Genomic DNA, 16,614 nt, shown 5'->3' with positions numbered 1-16,614 from the left:
GGAGCGGTTATTGGTCCGGAATATATGGAAGTTGGTGGTATTGGTGGAGAAGGAAAAGAGGGGATATTAAGGCACGCTCTCTCACGGGGCATGGCGTGGTGTGCGTTCTAGTAAACAACTTGTGCGCGGCTCGTGCGGATAGATTGTGTGTTTGGCTCAGTAAATAATTCTCACTTATTTTTTCGTTCTTATTTATATACACATATATATATATATATGTATATATAAAAAACATACGTACGTACGTACATATGTATAAATCTATAGATATAAATACATATATGTTAATATAACAAAAAAAAGTAGAGACATACAAACACAGTGGGACATTTAAATGAGATAAATAAATAAATATATATATATATATATATATATACATGTGTGTGTGTATGTGTTTGAAAAAGGGTTGAAATAATATATTTAATTGGTTCATCTAAAGTAGTATGTAAAAAGTTGAGAACAATAACTCGCCACAGTTAAACTATGTGTTAAATAAAAGAAAATTTATTTAAATGTATAATTAAATGGAATAACATTCGATGTGATTACTCTCGATAAAAGTGTATAGGTTAAGTGTGTGTTTTCAGTGCATAATATATATATATAATTAGTGCGCGTGTGTATATGTGTATACTGTCGGAGCTACTTCTCCTACGCTATTTCCGCCTAGTTTTTTGTCTTCCTTCTATCTTTCTCTGTGTATTCTCTCTATCACTGTTTCTCTCTCTCACTCTCTTGCACTCACTCACTCTCGTTCTTTCTAGACGATACAAAACGTTCTAACCAACGACCTCGTTTTTCGGTCTTTCTCTCCCTTCCCTCTCTCTCTCTCTCTTTCTCTCTCCCTTCATCCTGTGTGTATATCTATACGTGTATAATGCGTGCATTTCTATGTATGTGAAAGAGAAAGAAAGGAAAAGAGAGAGAGAGATTACAAATAAAAAAATAATAAAAGAGAAGGAAAGAGAAAATAATATTAACGGAGAATTCGACATAGGAAGGAAACAACATCGTCTTCGAGGAATTTTCAATCGTGGATGATACACCACACCATTTTCATCGTCAACGTCGTCAACGTAGTCAACGTAGTCAACGTAGCCGTAACACGCCGTCTCGGTAAGTCCCCTTCCTCTAAACTATACCCTCTGCACCCCCCTTCTCTTCTCTATCTTTCATCCACGCGTGCCTACGACGTATTTTCGGAGCACGACACACCAATGCTACTTACACATACATACAAATACACCATATGCATACATATAAATATATATTTAAGTATATATATATATATATACATGTATTAAGGTAGTGAAGTATAGTTGTCTCTCGATCTTACCCATTTAATATATAAAACATATATTAATGAACAATATTTATATTATTGACCCTCCCCCTCGTTCTTTCTCTTTCTATTCTCTTTTTAGTTCTTATTATTATTAATTTAATATTTTTTTTAAATATATACCAATGTTGATACGAGAAATAGATGAAGGACTTTATTTGTTGCAAGTGTTTTTATTATAGAAGTGAATACGATCGATTTGATGTATGTGTGTATGTGAGAAAGAAAGATATATATATAGATAGAGAGATGGATAGAATTTGGAAAAGGGTGGCTCCTAGGGCGTTCCTGTGAGAACACTCTCGACTTATTTCTTCCGAGGGAGAAAGCATCGATCTTGAAGAAAGAGGTAAGAGAGAGAAAGAGAATAGAAGAAGAAGAAGAAGAAGAATGGCGAGGGGATGATTGGGAGGGACGTTTTTCACCCTCAACGGGTCCTCGCTATTCCTTACTTTTTTTTCTTATCTCCTTATATATCGATGTATATATATATATGTATATTACAATAAGAAGTTTAATATCTTTGATTATATATATTTTTTTTTATAGTTTTCTATCTCCCTCTCTGTCTTTCGTTCTTTCTCGTACACTCTCTTACTCTTGCTTTCTTGCTGTGTTACTCTTTCTCTCTTTCTCTCTCTCTCTCTCTCGGAGACATATCGCCTTTCACACGACGATTCTTCGTTTAGTCACTGACCTCCCGTTCGTTCGGGTAGCTTCGTTCGTCACCGTTCTCCTTCGTGTCGTCGTCGTAGTTGCATCGTTGCATCGTGTCCTCCTCGTATTTTCCTTGTTTACCGTTAAGGGATGATGGAAGAGTAAGAAAGATAGAAAATAAATTAATGGTGTATGTGATCTATATATGTATATGCATTTCAGACCCAGTAAGTTAACGAATAAACCAAAGAAAGAAAGAGAGAGAGAGAGAGAGAGAGAGAGAAAGTAAGAATGTATGTGTTTAGGGTCCCAATAAGTAAATGTACAAATGAGATAGAAAAGAGAAAGAAAGAGAGAGTAAATGTGCATATATATGTGTATGCATGTACGCGTATGTAGGCCCAGTATGTAAAATGTGTGAAACGAATAAGGCATAAAAGAAAAAGAAAGAGAGAGTAAAATTAGTAGTTTTGTGTAATAGGTGCATGTTGCATAATAAAATGCATATATGATATATGAACTTTGTATGATTGTTATATATGCGTTATGGATTCTTAATAGCAGATAGATTTTTCGAAAAGGAAGATTAAAAATGAAAGAGATAGAAAATTGTATGTGCCCCCATGGCGGCGGCGGCGGCGGCGGTGACGGCGGCTTCGACCACCATGCTCGAGGAAAACGCCGGCGTTGTTGCTTCTCTCGCTGGATTCCTTTACGGTCGTCGGCGCTGAGAGCGAAGGGAGAGAGAGGGTATCGATCGGACCTACCGGTTGTTGCTTACTACTACTATTACTATACTAAATACTACCACTACTATAACTATACTAATACTAGTATTACTATTTACTACTATTAAACTAGTATAGTTATCGTATACCTGCAACAATCATTTATGGTGCTTTCTACTGTTACTTTCTTCATGCTCTTTTGATAAGGAATACAAAACTAGGGTTGAGGTTGTTCAATGTATAAGGGATGAAACAGTCTAAAGGATTTTTCTTTTTTTTTTCTTTCTTTTGCGGTTGAGATATATTATTGGTTTTTTTTTTTTTTATTGTTAATGTATAATACATTCGTTAAGAATAATTTAAATAATTGAATGATCAAATTTGTATAGGAGAAATAAATTATTGGAATGATTTAAAATACACATTAATTGCATATATATTAAAATGAGTGATTAAAAAAAAAAAGGAAACACACAAGAGGATAACAAAATAATAATAATAATAATGGATATGCAAGAGATAAATTTTTAATTCGTTTGAAATTGATTTTTTAGATATCCCGTCTCTATAGGATGTAGAAAAAACGCGGGAATTTCAAACAAGCGGAGTCTTATGAATGACTGACGTCATCATCGTACACACATTAAAATGACGTTGTAAAAAGTAAGAATTTCTAACGGACTAGTTTGCTGCTTGATAATATGGATCATGGAATGGTGTAACCTCCTTGTATATTGCAATTATATGAATAATTTGTTTTTATTTTATCTCGTTTTTTTCTCTAACTTCCCTCCAACCCTTGTTCCCTTCCTCTCTCTCTCTCTCTCTCCCTCCTTCTCTTTATTCCTTCCTTTTCTCATCTTCTTTTTAGTTTCTTTTCTTTATTATTTTTTTTTTTTTTTTTTTTCAAGTATTTACTCGCGACCCACATCGTGTCGAAGCGAACGAATGCGACGTAGACGTCGATCGATATCGGACCGTGTTGCGTAATCGTTATAATCGTTTTGTTTTCGCCAATCTAACATATATAACCCATCGTCATAATGCGACTCAATCTATCTATTTGTCTCTTTTTTTCTATCTCTTTCTATCTTTCCTTCTCTATTTTTTACTATTATTTTCTCCTTTTATAAGTCATTTCATTCTAATTAAGGTTTGACAATTTTTATTAGCATCAGTTTATTTTCCATTGTAATTTTACACCCACCATATGTATATAGAATACTTGTATTTATTATTTTAATTTAAGATAGAAAATTTGTACAAACATATATATATATGATTTTTGTATAATTGAAATTTTATGATTACCTTGTATGTAGAATAATATGTACACGTTTTTAGGGTAGAAAATTGTTTGAAAATATGTACAATTATTTTCTATTGATAATTGAATTTATGCACTCTTACTCTGTATTTTTAATATCATTTATATCTATATTCATTGTTATAATGAATATTAGAAAATATGTATATTGTTATATGAAAGATAAAAATAATAAAATAAAAATTTGATTAAAGATAATAAGATTGTTAATAAGAAATTAATGAGAGAAAATCTATCAAGGTTAACAGATAATGCAGTAAGAGTTAATAAGGTTAATAAGGTTAATCAAGGAAATTAAAGACTGAGATCATCAATTGAAAATTAATAAAAATGTATTATTGAAACTAATTGACAATGAGAATAAAAAAATAATAAATTAGGTTATCAGTAAAATATATTATTCTGTGTGAAACTAAAATCAAGCATATTCTTCACTTCATTTGGTGCATAACATACTTTCTTTTTTTCAAAACAAATAATCTTGATCCTTAATATATAAAAAAAAAGAAAAATACAAAAATCTGAGGAACGTGATGGTCTGACTTTCGTTTAAAGGAGAGGCCATAAAAGCATTAATAATAAAAAACAAAAACCCCATATTAATTCTATTTCGGATAATCCAACAGAGAAAAGTAGAGGATCATTTTTCGATACGAATATAATTTAATTTTTGTATTGAATTACGTAGAGACAATTTGTGATTAGATCTTATAGAACAAGATAATAGAAAAATATGAGAACATTAATAAGAAGAAAAATAATAAAGAATTGTTGATGATAATAATTACGACGAGGACTTAGAAAAAGTGGGGAAATATGAAGTAAGGGAAGGGTTATAGACGCGTTTACGTCGTGGCGACCTTGTTTATGTCTTTCTTTCTCTCTTTTTCTCTCTCGTGGGTTATTGTAATTGGATAGTCTACCCTCGTCGTCGAGTGAGTTTAGAAGCAGCGTACATAACGTGTCTCTTTCTGTCTCCGTTGTTATACGATTAACGCTTACCGGTGCAGTCGACAAACGTCTGACCAGATTGTACTCGTTAAAAGGATCACACGACTAAACACCACTCCGTTTCCAAGCATCACCAGCTACTTTTCATCCCTTTTTTTTTTTATTTTTTTTTCTTCCCCCTACCCCTACTTCACTTATTTTATTTTAATTATATTTTTTTCACATATTCTTTAAAGATTTGTATGACTATTTTATTTAACATTACATTACGTTATGTAAAATATATTGGTAGTGTTCTTTTTGTTTCTTTTTTTTTTTTTTTTTTTTTTTTTTTTTTTTTTTGAGAATTTGTCTTATTAAATAATTAATAAAATTAATTTTTCACACCTTTTTTTCGAGTATAGGATAATATATATACTAAAGTATATTAAGTAGTATTACAATTAATTATTTCGGTAAAGTAAATATGTGCATACGGATGAAAGTATTTTCGACTTAAACGGTGATATTTAACCTTTCGTTAAAAACGTCACATAAAATAGTACGAACGCGACCTAGTCGTTGATGTCGACCTCAATACTTTGCAAAAATTAGGCCAGGCTACGTGAGCCAACGAGGTCGTTAACGTTTAGTTTCAAGATTTTTCAACGATCTCTTATTATTTCCTTTCTTTTTTTTTTTTTTATAAATTCACATAGATTTTAACTAATTGATTTTCTAATTTTATATTAATTTCATTTCATTCAATATGGTCGACACAAATTGCGAGAGCATATTTTAAGAGTGAAAATAAGAAAAAGGGGGAAAAAATGTATTTGAAATTCGGTTAGTAAAATGTTTGATAATCGATTAATAATTAAAGTTTATTTATAATTATAATCATACCTATTCGTAAAACAAGAAAACTGCAATCCGTTGTGTAGTTCTAATAATAATAATAATAATAATACTGATTATTTTTACTATTTTAAAAGAAACGTATACAATGTTGTTTGCGTTAGAACAACGTGCGAGTTTAGAGTAATTAAGAAGTTTACTTACGCTAATTAACATCCTTTACGATTGGCTGAATCATTTCATTATAAATTCTTCTTGTTTTCTCTTTGTACATATGTCATCGTTAAATTGTAAAATTCAGTTAGATCATGGAAAATCATAAATTTCATCCGAAATAATTAAGTATTTTAAAAAAAAAAACAAAAAACATATACACAAATAGAATTGTATTTTAATATTAAAAGTAAAATATAACGAGGTTGAATAATAATATAATAAATTCAAAATTACGAGAGACTGAAATTCGAATGAGAAAAATCAAATTAAATTTAAATGTTAAAAGAAGAAATGAATTTTTACAAAAAGAAAAAAAACAAAGAAAGAGAGAAGATTAAAGGTAAAGAAAGACACGTAAAGGTATTATATACTTTCGGGACATCCTGTACACGATGTGGAATGCAGTTTACATTTCAGGATATAGGTACAACTCGAGGGGAGTAACGGAAGGTTAAGCTACGAACTGTTAACGCGAGCCAACCAGCCAACCAAAGAGAGAGAAGATCCTCAACTTCTCTTTCTCTTTCTATTATTTTTTATTTATGTATTTCTTTCTCACTCTCTTTTTTCTACCCTTTTCCTTCTTCTACTGTTTGCATCGTGTGCATCGGAAACTCAGTTCCGGAATAGTTAGCCAGGACGTTCACACTATGTGAGATTAGAATCACTCGAGTTCATCTAATAATACATTACTTTATTACATTTTCTCTCTTTCTCTCTCTCTTTCTTCCTAATTAATTAATTTATTAATTATTTCATTCATTCGCGTTCATCCATTCATTTTTTTTTTCATTCATGCATGCATGCATGCATTCATTCATTCATACATACATACTATTCGTACGTTCGTTCATTTAATTAATTTTTTTATTACCAATTGTTTTTCAGCCCAATCATTTTAATTACGTTCTTTACTTTTTGGCCCACTCTGTATACTCGTATTTGTTGTTGTTGTTTTTCAAATATTTCTCTATAATTCTCTTACTCTTTTTTGTCCAATCATTTTCTTCTCTCTTTTTCTTTATACCCTTTTCGCATGTACTGTTACTTATAAGAGTAAAAAGGAAAGGAAATAATAAGAAGAAAAAAAAACACGAAAGAGAGAGAGATAGAAAGGTTCTTTTCGAAGTTGCCGGCATCGAGTCTCGAGTATGCAAAGTGCAACGTGTCCATAGGTTCCATGAACGATATTTCATCGCGGGATGGGAAACACCATGCATTCCAAGATACCCGTTCACACACGGGACGGGGTGAACACCCCATCCCAACCCATCCCATTCCAACTCATCTCCTTCTCTTTCTTTCTCCCCTCCTCCTCTTCTTCTCCTTTTCCCCTTTACCATCCAACCCAACCACAACGAGAGTCGCCCACGCGAACGATCGACTTTATTTATTTTCTTCAAATTTTTCTTTTTATTATTCCCCCTTTTTTTCTCCCCCTCCCCCGTTATTTCATTTCTTTCTTCACTTTCCATCTTCTCTTTTCTATAATATTTCTTCTTTACTTTGTTTTTAATTTTATTTTTGATTTCTTTCGTAGATAATAGAAAACAAAACAGATATACCACGAGAGGAAAGAAGAAGGAAACACGAATTCATTTGAAAGATCTCAGAATATATATAAGAAATATTCTACGATTATTATAATTATATTTGAAACAATTTTTATTCGACAACATATTTAAATAGAAAATTAAAACAAACAACCCTTCCTCTCCTACCTCCTCCTCTTCCTCCACCTCCTTCTCTTCTTCCACGCGCAAGCATAACTTATTATACGCGTCAATTATAAAACAGAGATGAAAAATCAAACGATATAAGTTTTAAAACCGATACCTTTACAAAAGCACGACACGAAAAACAAGCGGCACACGTTTACGTGGTATAACAACCGCATTCCAAAGCGGATCCCCGCCATATTTGAATCTCCCCATCCTTCTCTCTTCTCCTCCCCCTCTCTCCCTCACCCCCTTCTCTCCCTCCTTCCCTCTTCCCAAGTATTTATCTTGTTTCCTCGCCCTTCGGTGCTTCGTCTCTACGTCAACTGGCCATCAGACCCCTTCTCCCCATTTTCCCCTCTTTGATCCTCTTGCTTTTAACCCCCCCCCCGCCCACCCTCCCCCTCTTACCCCTTTGCCATTCTACTAGTCATCATCCACGAGTCTCTTCATCTTCTCCTCCTCTTCCTCTCCCGGTTGGTTCCCTTTCCTTCGTCTTTAACTTCATCTTTTGCTTTTATTTCCCTCCCTCCTCCTCCTCCTCCTCCTCCATTCTTCCTCTTTTCCCCACTTTGATCCTCTTGGTTACCCCTCTCTTCTTACCCTTTACCATTCTACCAGTCACCTTCCATGAGTCTTTTCAACCACCCCTCCCCCAATCCTCTTCTTCTTCTTTCTTCTACTTGTGCTTTTACTTTTTCTTCTACTTCTTTTTAGTCTTCTTCTTGTTTTTGTATTTTTGTTTTTTTCTTAAAGACCACCACGAACGCATACGGTATTCGTTTTGAGACCTGAGTAAATACTTTAAAGCGAGAACACTAATTGTAAAGTGCCTAAGTATCACCATCGTTTGAAACACACCACCCCCTTGTTTTACAGTTTGAGTTTCATTGAGCATTGATTATAAGCCAATCAACGACGCCCTTTTTTTCTCTACATTCTTATTTGCAATATTGTGAAATATATATTTCTACGAGATATATTTTTTGTATTAAATGTTTTAACTTTGTTTAAATATATTCCAGATCAATTGTGTATGCACATATTTATTTTGTTTAAATATATATATATTATTTATTAGCGTGATCGGGATAATATTTTATTCTCGTTATTATTTATCTTTTTTATTCCTTTTTCTTTTTCTTTCTTTTTTTTTCGAGGTTTAAGATTGATTTCGATAAAATACACTTCGAGACGTGGTAACAACCAAACACTTATATACGTTCATGCATACATGCATACATGCATACAGATGTTATACACAGGTATGTAATACGTAAATAAGTAAACGTGTATCTCGATAATCGTTCGATCGATTTTTTCGATTTCGTTGTCCTCTTCGTGGAAGAGAGAGAGAAAGAAAAAAAAAATAAAGAAAGAAAGAAAGAAAAAGAAAGAAAATGAGAGATATTCGGAACGCACGTGAAGCCACAACGACATAAGTGGGTCGTAGAAGGCCGTGGACAATATATACATATATATGTGTGGAAATATGTGTATATATATATATATACATATATGTCTGCTGTTGGCTGTTAAATGTGTGAGTAAGAGAGACAGAAGTCTCGATTTTCCCACGGTCTCTCTAAGGTACTCATGGAATTCCGGGTCGAATCGAGAATCGATATTTCCTCGAGGTTTCCATATCGATCATTTTCATTGAATTCTAATCAATTTCAATGTTCCACGTACGTTTCAAATTAATCCTTGTTCTTAATTCATTTCTAGAAAATTCGTTAACAAATAATGTACAATCAATAATCTCATTTCAACCATGATATTTATTATTTTAATAATATAAAGATCATTAATTATAATTATTCATCGAGATAGGAAAAATAAATCCAATGGGGGAGGGGGGGTTTGATTTAACGAAATGAGAAAAAGATATAAAAAAAAATAAAAGAGATTTAAACGAATGAATAACTACTTCTGATCCTATCAAAATTCGCAGCTTAATTTTAGCCGAAACGTCATCGTCAGGAACGCGTGAAACGTGAAGGGTAGAAAAAGATAAAAAAAAAAAAAAAAGAAAAAAAAGAGATATAGAAAGAAAAAAGAGGAAGAAGGAGAGAAAAAAATAAAAAAAAAAAATAAAAAAGAGGTGGAGGCGTCGTTTCCGCCTACGGAAGCGCACGTGCGTGTTGTAATATCAAACGGAAGAAGGGCATCATCATGCGTTTTCTCACTCATTGTCAGTAATACTAGATACTATGATAGTAGTAGTAGTATTAATGAGAAATTTCCTTAATGTGGGTGAACGAGGTCATAAACAGAGAAAGAGAGGGCTGTTATCTTACTAATTATGCATTCATTTTATTTCATATTTGATATTATATATATTATATATATTTTACTTCGTCTTTTTTTATTAATTTATTTTTTTTTCAAATCTTTTCTTTTACGGTGTTTCCACTCTTCTCTATTTATTTTAATAATTTTATTTTTAATTCATAAATATATATGTTTTCTTTAGTTACTTCTTCTTCTTCTTTTTATTTTTTTTTTTTTTTTAATGTAGGACGATGTATAAACTAGAGATACTTTACGTCATTGTAAAAATAAATTTAACATCTTTTTCCAGATTGTGAAAAAATGTCTTCGACGTAATACTATACTCTCACAACAGTAGTAGTAGTAGTAGTAATAATAATAATAATAATAGGAAATTTTCTGGACGCGTGGGTGAACGAGGTTATACACTAGAGGGGTAGTTGTCTTTAACAACGTTTATTCTATTTTATTATACAACAAGAACAACAAAAAGAGAACCTTGATTAATTTAAAAAATAAAACAAACAAACAAACATCCACCAATAAATTTCAATCATCGATTAATTTCCTTTTATTTCTTCGTTCTAAATATTATACGCGAGTTATATTATCCTAAAAAAAGAAAAAAGCGAAAAAAAAAAAAAAAAAGAAAAACCATCGAATATCAAAGAAGTAATCCCCAGTTCGGAGCAATAATTCAGTATATACCAGGGGTAGAGAAACACACATTCAGCACCCTCTTTCAATACTGCGCATTTTCTTACCCCTCCGACCGTTAGAAACGAAGCCACGAGGAGAATAGTAGGAGTAGGAAAGCGAGGATGAAGGAGGAGGGAGGAGGGTTCGGGGGTAGGTGAAGGTTTGAGTACATACCGTATAGAGGGTAGATGGTAGAGGATGAAAGAGGGTTGTTTGGGGAGGGGGGGTGGTTACAAGAAAGAGAGAGAAAGAGGATGCTGCTACTACGTCGCGAGAAACGCTACGGAATCGCAGTTTGTGTTCAGTGAAAGACGGTGAAGTGTGTTGTGTTCTCTCTTGTCCAATGTGCATACACGCATACGTCTACACACGTGCACACGGAACGCGCATACTTAATATGTTTATGTGTTTACTATGTATGTATCTATTTATTTGCCTTTTTTGTTTTTTTCTTTTTCTTTTTTTTTTTTTTTTACTATATCACGCTTAACTTACGCATAATATTTTTTAAACACGCAATTATTTATTCACGTATATATACATGTGTGTGTGTGTATCGTGTGCAATCTGTGTTGTATCTATGTTTTTAATCGTAACATATATAATTTTCAATGCATACTCGCGCGTGTATATTTGTTATATCATAAATAATATTATTTTGTCTTGTGTGTTATTTTTCATTGAAATAATTATATGTACACCAGATGCAGAGCGTAAGATATATATGTATTTTCTCGTCTTTCTCTTGTAACTTCGAATGTGTATGTATAATTTTATATGTGTGTTTATACGCTTGTAGTATATTTCGTATATGTGTTGCCAGTGCGAGTGTATTTGTATTACGTCATAAATCATTATTTTGTTTTTCTTTTTCTTTCTATTATTATTCTTATCGAAATGTTTAGATGCAATATAAATATTAATTATATCGTGTGTTTGTCTGTTATGCAATATTATAATACGATCATTCACAATTTTATTATTCTTTTTTTTCTTTTTTTTTTTTTCTTACTTTGTTTTCTGTTCTTTTTTTTTTTTTTTTWTATATACGATGCATGTGTATGTAATTGCATTACGTTGCTTATATAAAATGTATGCTTTCAGAGTTCCTTTTTAAACGTAACACACACAAATNTTTTTTTCTTACTTTGTTTTCTGTTCTTTTTTTTTTTTTTATTTATATATACGATGCATGTGTATGTAATTGCATTACGTTGCTTATATAAAATGTATGCTTTCAGAGTTCCTTTTTAAACGTAACACACACAAATGATAATAATGATAATAGATGTGATGATATTAATATTATATTACAAATATATTTTTTCTCTTTTTTGTTTTTTTTTTTTTTTTTATACAAAATTATGGAAGTTGTGTACGTGTACAATATATATATACTTGAGATATATCGATCGATAGTTATTGCAAGATGCGTTTGTTTAAAAAAGGATGAGTACTCTGGATTTGATATATTTGTTAGAATAATCGATTATACTTTAATTAATTGTTAATTAATCAAAAGAAATATAAAATGTAATTTAAAAACACGAAGTATAAGTTCGATATATTGCCAACACAGATTAAACTGATTCGTTTATCCTCTATGAAAGTTTTTTTTATTGAAAGTTGTTTAAACAACATTTAATAAAAGAACTTTCATAGACAACAACTTGCTAGTATGGTGGTGAATTTCGAACAGGAGAGTAGAAAGATCATATATTCGGTGTTTTTAAACAACAATAAATACTTGCATAAATTATTTAATAATTATTTGAATACTTTAATACACTCTATTCTTACATTACAGCTAAAATTGCACCATCATAGTCATCACTGCGCAGGAGCATTAAGATAATTATATTAGAATGATAAAAATACTAAAATTAGAACGTTATAATCTTGAACATTTTTATCTAATAAAATATTAAATTGTTTAATATTCTAAAATTTAGTAAGCGTAACGGTTTACAATTTTAAGAAACACTCACTGTATGTATATATATATATATATATATATATATATGTATGAAACTCGTTTCATTTCTATCGCACGTGGAGGCCATGCATATTTTTTTTTTCCTTTTTTTTTGTGTTTTTTTTTCTTTAACATACCACACACGGTAAAAGATATCCACGTGCGTGTATTTGAGTATTTACATTACATCGCTTAGACATTGTAAATATAATTATTAGGTTCGCGTATAAGAGTTTAGTATAATTTCTATATTCGTTTATACATTGTATAATACTTTCTTCAATTTAGTATGTGTTGTTATCTTTTTCTTTTTTTTTTTTTTTTTTTTTTTTTTTTATTATAAATAAAAGAAAAAGAAAGAAAAAAAGTAACATTAAAATTAATATAAAAGATCGTTATAAATGAAAATGAATTGAAATAAGTATTATAAAAATAAATTAAATGATAATTTTCTCGTTGTATATATATCGTGTGGTATATGAAAACTATTTAACGAAAGTAATATAGTTCTAGGAAGGTTTACTTTGTATATATATATATATATATACATTTGTTAGCTTTCAGAACGTGTATAAGATAAAAGTATGTATTAGTATAAGTAACATATGTATGCGTGGGCGTGCGTGTGTGTGTGTGTAGATGTTTATAATAGGTACGGTTTAACGTCCGAGAATATACCACGAGGTACTTACAACGCGTAGTAATACTATTTACTACGTTCTTTTAAAACACAACTTATAGATATTTCAGATAAGAAGATTCCTTTCTTATCATTTGAGTTGAAGATAGATGGAAGGGGATAGAAGAAGATAAAAAAAAAGATAGAAATAATAGAAGTGTTGGGTGGGTGGGTGGAGGTGGGGGGTTTTAGTTGGAAATCATTCTGATATTACTCATCGTTTTCGTGATTGCAGAAATGATAACACGATGGAATGAAATGAAGAAAAATAATTTTAAATAATTAAAGAGGGTGAGTATGAGAATTAAATTGGTATGGGTTACTACTAGTAGAATTACATTTTAATTTAGATTAATTAATTTTGAAATATATGAATTTTTTCCCTTTTTTTTTTTTATTGTTAATGCATAGGTTTGAAAGAGATGGTAAATGAAATATTTCATTTAATTGTGCAATAACGTGATTTCAGATTCATCGTTGAATGTAGAATAGGATATGGGGAGGGAAGTGAGAGATAAAGATAGAAGTAAATGTATGATTATGTGATTCATTTTTTTTATCATTATTATATCTTTTTATTTTTTTTTTTTTTCATTATCATCAATTTATGAATCGATGTGTGATTTATTTGTTTGTTCTAAAAATCAATTAGAATATTTTGTCAATCAATTTTTCTATGGATTTCTTTTTTCTTTTTTAGTATCATCATTGTTGAATTAATTGTCGTATTGCTGTGGGTATTTTTCTTTTTTTTTTTTTTTAATATTTTTCGTTCTCGTAAACGAAAGTGAATAGTGACCAGATAAGAGTGCGATTAGTCGAGTTATTTTTTTTTCTTTTTCTTTTTCTTCTATTTGTCGGAATAATACATAATGTGTTTGTTTTAAATAGGAATATCATTTGAAATTATTATCGTCCTCCTTGAATCATCCAAGTAAACTAAATTTCTATTTTATCTTTTTTTGTGTCTTTCTCTTTTTCTTTTTCTTTTTTTTTATATATATATACATTCAGAATAGATAAATAACGGAGAATAGAAATGGAACAGTTAAAATAGACTGTGATTTATGTTTTTTGTTAGATATATAGAAAAAAAAAAAAAAAGAAAATAAAATTGGAACGATATATTTGTTTTAAATACAATTACAGATTTAATTTTTTTTTTTTTAAATCATTCCAATAGGTTCGTTAATTATTATCCAATAATAAACGCGCTCCTGTAATTATTTCATCATAGATTTTTCCTAAGACAATTTAGGAATTGTGTTTGTTTTTCTTGCGTACAAATTATGTGATTTTTTTTTCTTAAATTTTTTTTTTTTTTTTTTTTTCTTTCTTTTGTATCCTTTTTTTATCTTTCTTTCTAATACACAGATTTATTAGGTAGCATTGTGTTTAGTTGATTTAGAAAACAGGAAAGCAAAACCTCGGGTCACTGTAGTCTTTGAATGGAAATATCTGCTTACGTAAGAAACACTGACAGGGGAACCCCACCATCTTTCTTTTCGTTAGAGTTTTCGTCTTCGTTTTCTTCTTGTCTCATTTCATTTCATTTCAATTCATTTCATTTCATTTTATTTCATTTCGTTTTGTTTCTATTCGTTTCTTTTCGTTTCCTTGCATCGTGTCAAGCATCACTGATCGTTTTTCTTCGAAACTCGTGTCGTATAAACGTGCGAACAAACGAATTCCGTTCTTCTCCACCTTCACCTTCACCTCCTTCTTCTTATTATTATTATTTAAAAAAAAGAAAAAACAAAAAAACAAACAAATACTTATTGTTAATCATATCTAAATAACATTATTTATTACGGTAATCATTCATATCTCTATTTGGAAGTTAGAATATTACGAAATTTACTAAATATCATACAATGTATCGTGCAATTAGTTAAAAAAAAAAAACAAGTTTCAAGACAAATACACCTAATTGTTTCATATTTTTTTTTTTTGTTTTTCACGAAAAACTAGACTCACTCTAATATTATAAATAAACAAAATAAGTTAATAATGTTATATATTATAATGAATAAGCCTAAATATTCAAAAATACAAACTGGTCATATCTACAGAATATTACATATATATATATATATATATATATTTAAATATTTAATTTATAATTCTATATATAAAAATGATATTTGAGATAGAAATATAAGAGAAATGAGTCAGACTTTATTTTGCAATACGTTCCAATTTTCGTTGATCACGTCATGAAAATTCTTCGTATCATCATCATCATCATCATCAGCATCATCATCATCATGAGGTATCGACATCGTCATCGTTATAATCATCGATAGAAAGGAGCATTCATTCATTCATGTATGCGTTAAAGTATGTGTTTGTTTGTTCGTATATATATATATATATATGTGTGTGTGTGTGTAATTCTTCTTGAAAGCAATAACAAATTCTGCGTTCGTTCGCCCACGTTTTACGTCGTCGTCGTAACCGCTACGTTTTCTACATACGCCTATATTTTTACATAAGTGTGTGTGTACACGTGTAAAATACATATAGGAAAGAGATCGCTAGTTAAAACGCTTTCTAGGATATCTCACGTGCGTCAGAATAGAAGGAGTGTGTGTACGTCATCGAACGATACGATTCTTACAATAGGTCACCACGAGCATGAACACATACCGGTACTATAATACTTTATTTTTTTCTTTTTTTCTTTTTTCATACTTTTTTCTTCTTTTTTCTTTATTTTTTTTTTTTTTTAGACCAATATTTCTTCGACGGAAGCGCGCGTTTGCAAAGTGTTCGATTATTTATGAAAAGGAGGAAATAAATAGGAATAAATAAATTACCTTTTTCTTTTTTTTCTTTCCTTTTTATCATTATTCTTTTCTAGGAGTTTCTTTTTTTCATCTTCTTTTTATTTTTTTTTCTTCTTCTTCTATTCTATTTTTAAAATCACTAAGCCGCGAGTTTATTTTTCTTAACGTTTTTTTCTTTTTTTTTTTTCTCTCTTTCTTTTCTCTCGTCCGTTCTTTTTTTTTTTCCTTTCTATACGTAAAGTTATAGTTTTTGTTCTTTTATTTCTTTTTTCTTTTTTTTTTTTTTTTTCATTTATTTAAATGTATAGACATGTATAATATATTTTTTTTTGTCACATTGTCAGTATTATTACGATAATTGTTTTTTATGAAATAAATAAATAAATAAAAATAAATGGAAAGAGTTAATTTGTTTTTTTTGT

The 16,614-nt window shown here is 30.3% G+C and overlaps 1 protein-coding gene across 4 annotated transcripts in view; it reads left to right on the top strand.

Annotated features, from left to right (window-relative positions):
• Nucleotides 1-601: 601 nt before the first annotated feature.
• Nucleotides 602-16,614, top strand: part of LOC106785992 (insulin-like receptor) — a 48,517-nt gene continuing 32,504 nt past the window's right edge. For 2 of the 4 annotated variants that reach the window (XM_014746922.1, XM_014746919.1), the window contains exon 1: nucleotides 602-1,116. The gene's annotated coding sequence lies outside the window, so the exon portion shown is untranslated. Of the gene's footprint in view, nucleotides 1,117-11,019; nucleotides 11,166-16,614 lie in introns of those variants that run through there. The other 2 variants (XM_014746921.1, XM_014746920.1) reach the window with 2 other exon arrangements.

The sequence above is a fragment of the Polistes canadensis genome, unplaced genomic scaffold (genome assembly GCF_001313835.1).
Source record: "Polistes canadensis isolate GaletaPanama2010 unplaced genomic scaffold, ASM131383v1 scaffold_61, whole genome shotgun sequence".
Classification (NCBI taxonomy): domain Eukaryota; kingdom Metazoa; phylum Arthropoda; class Insecta; order Hymenoptera; family Vespidae; genus Polistes; species Polistes canadensis.
The sequence above is the reverse complement of the archived record's forward strand: the minus strand, read 5'-3'. Positions and strand labels throughout refer to the sequence as shown.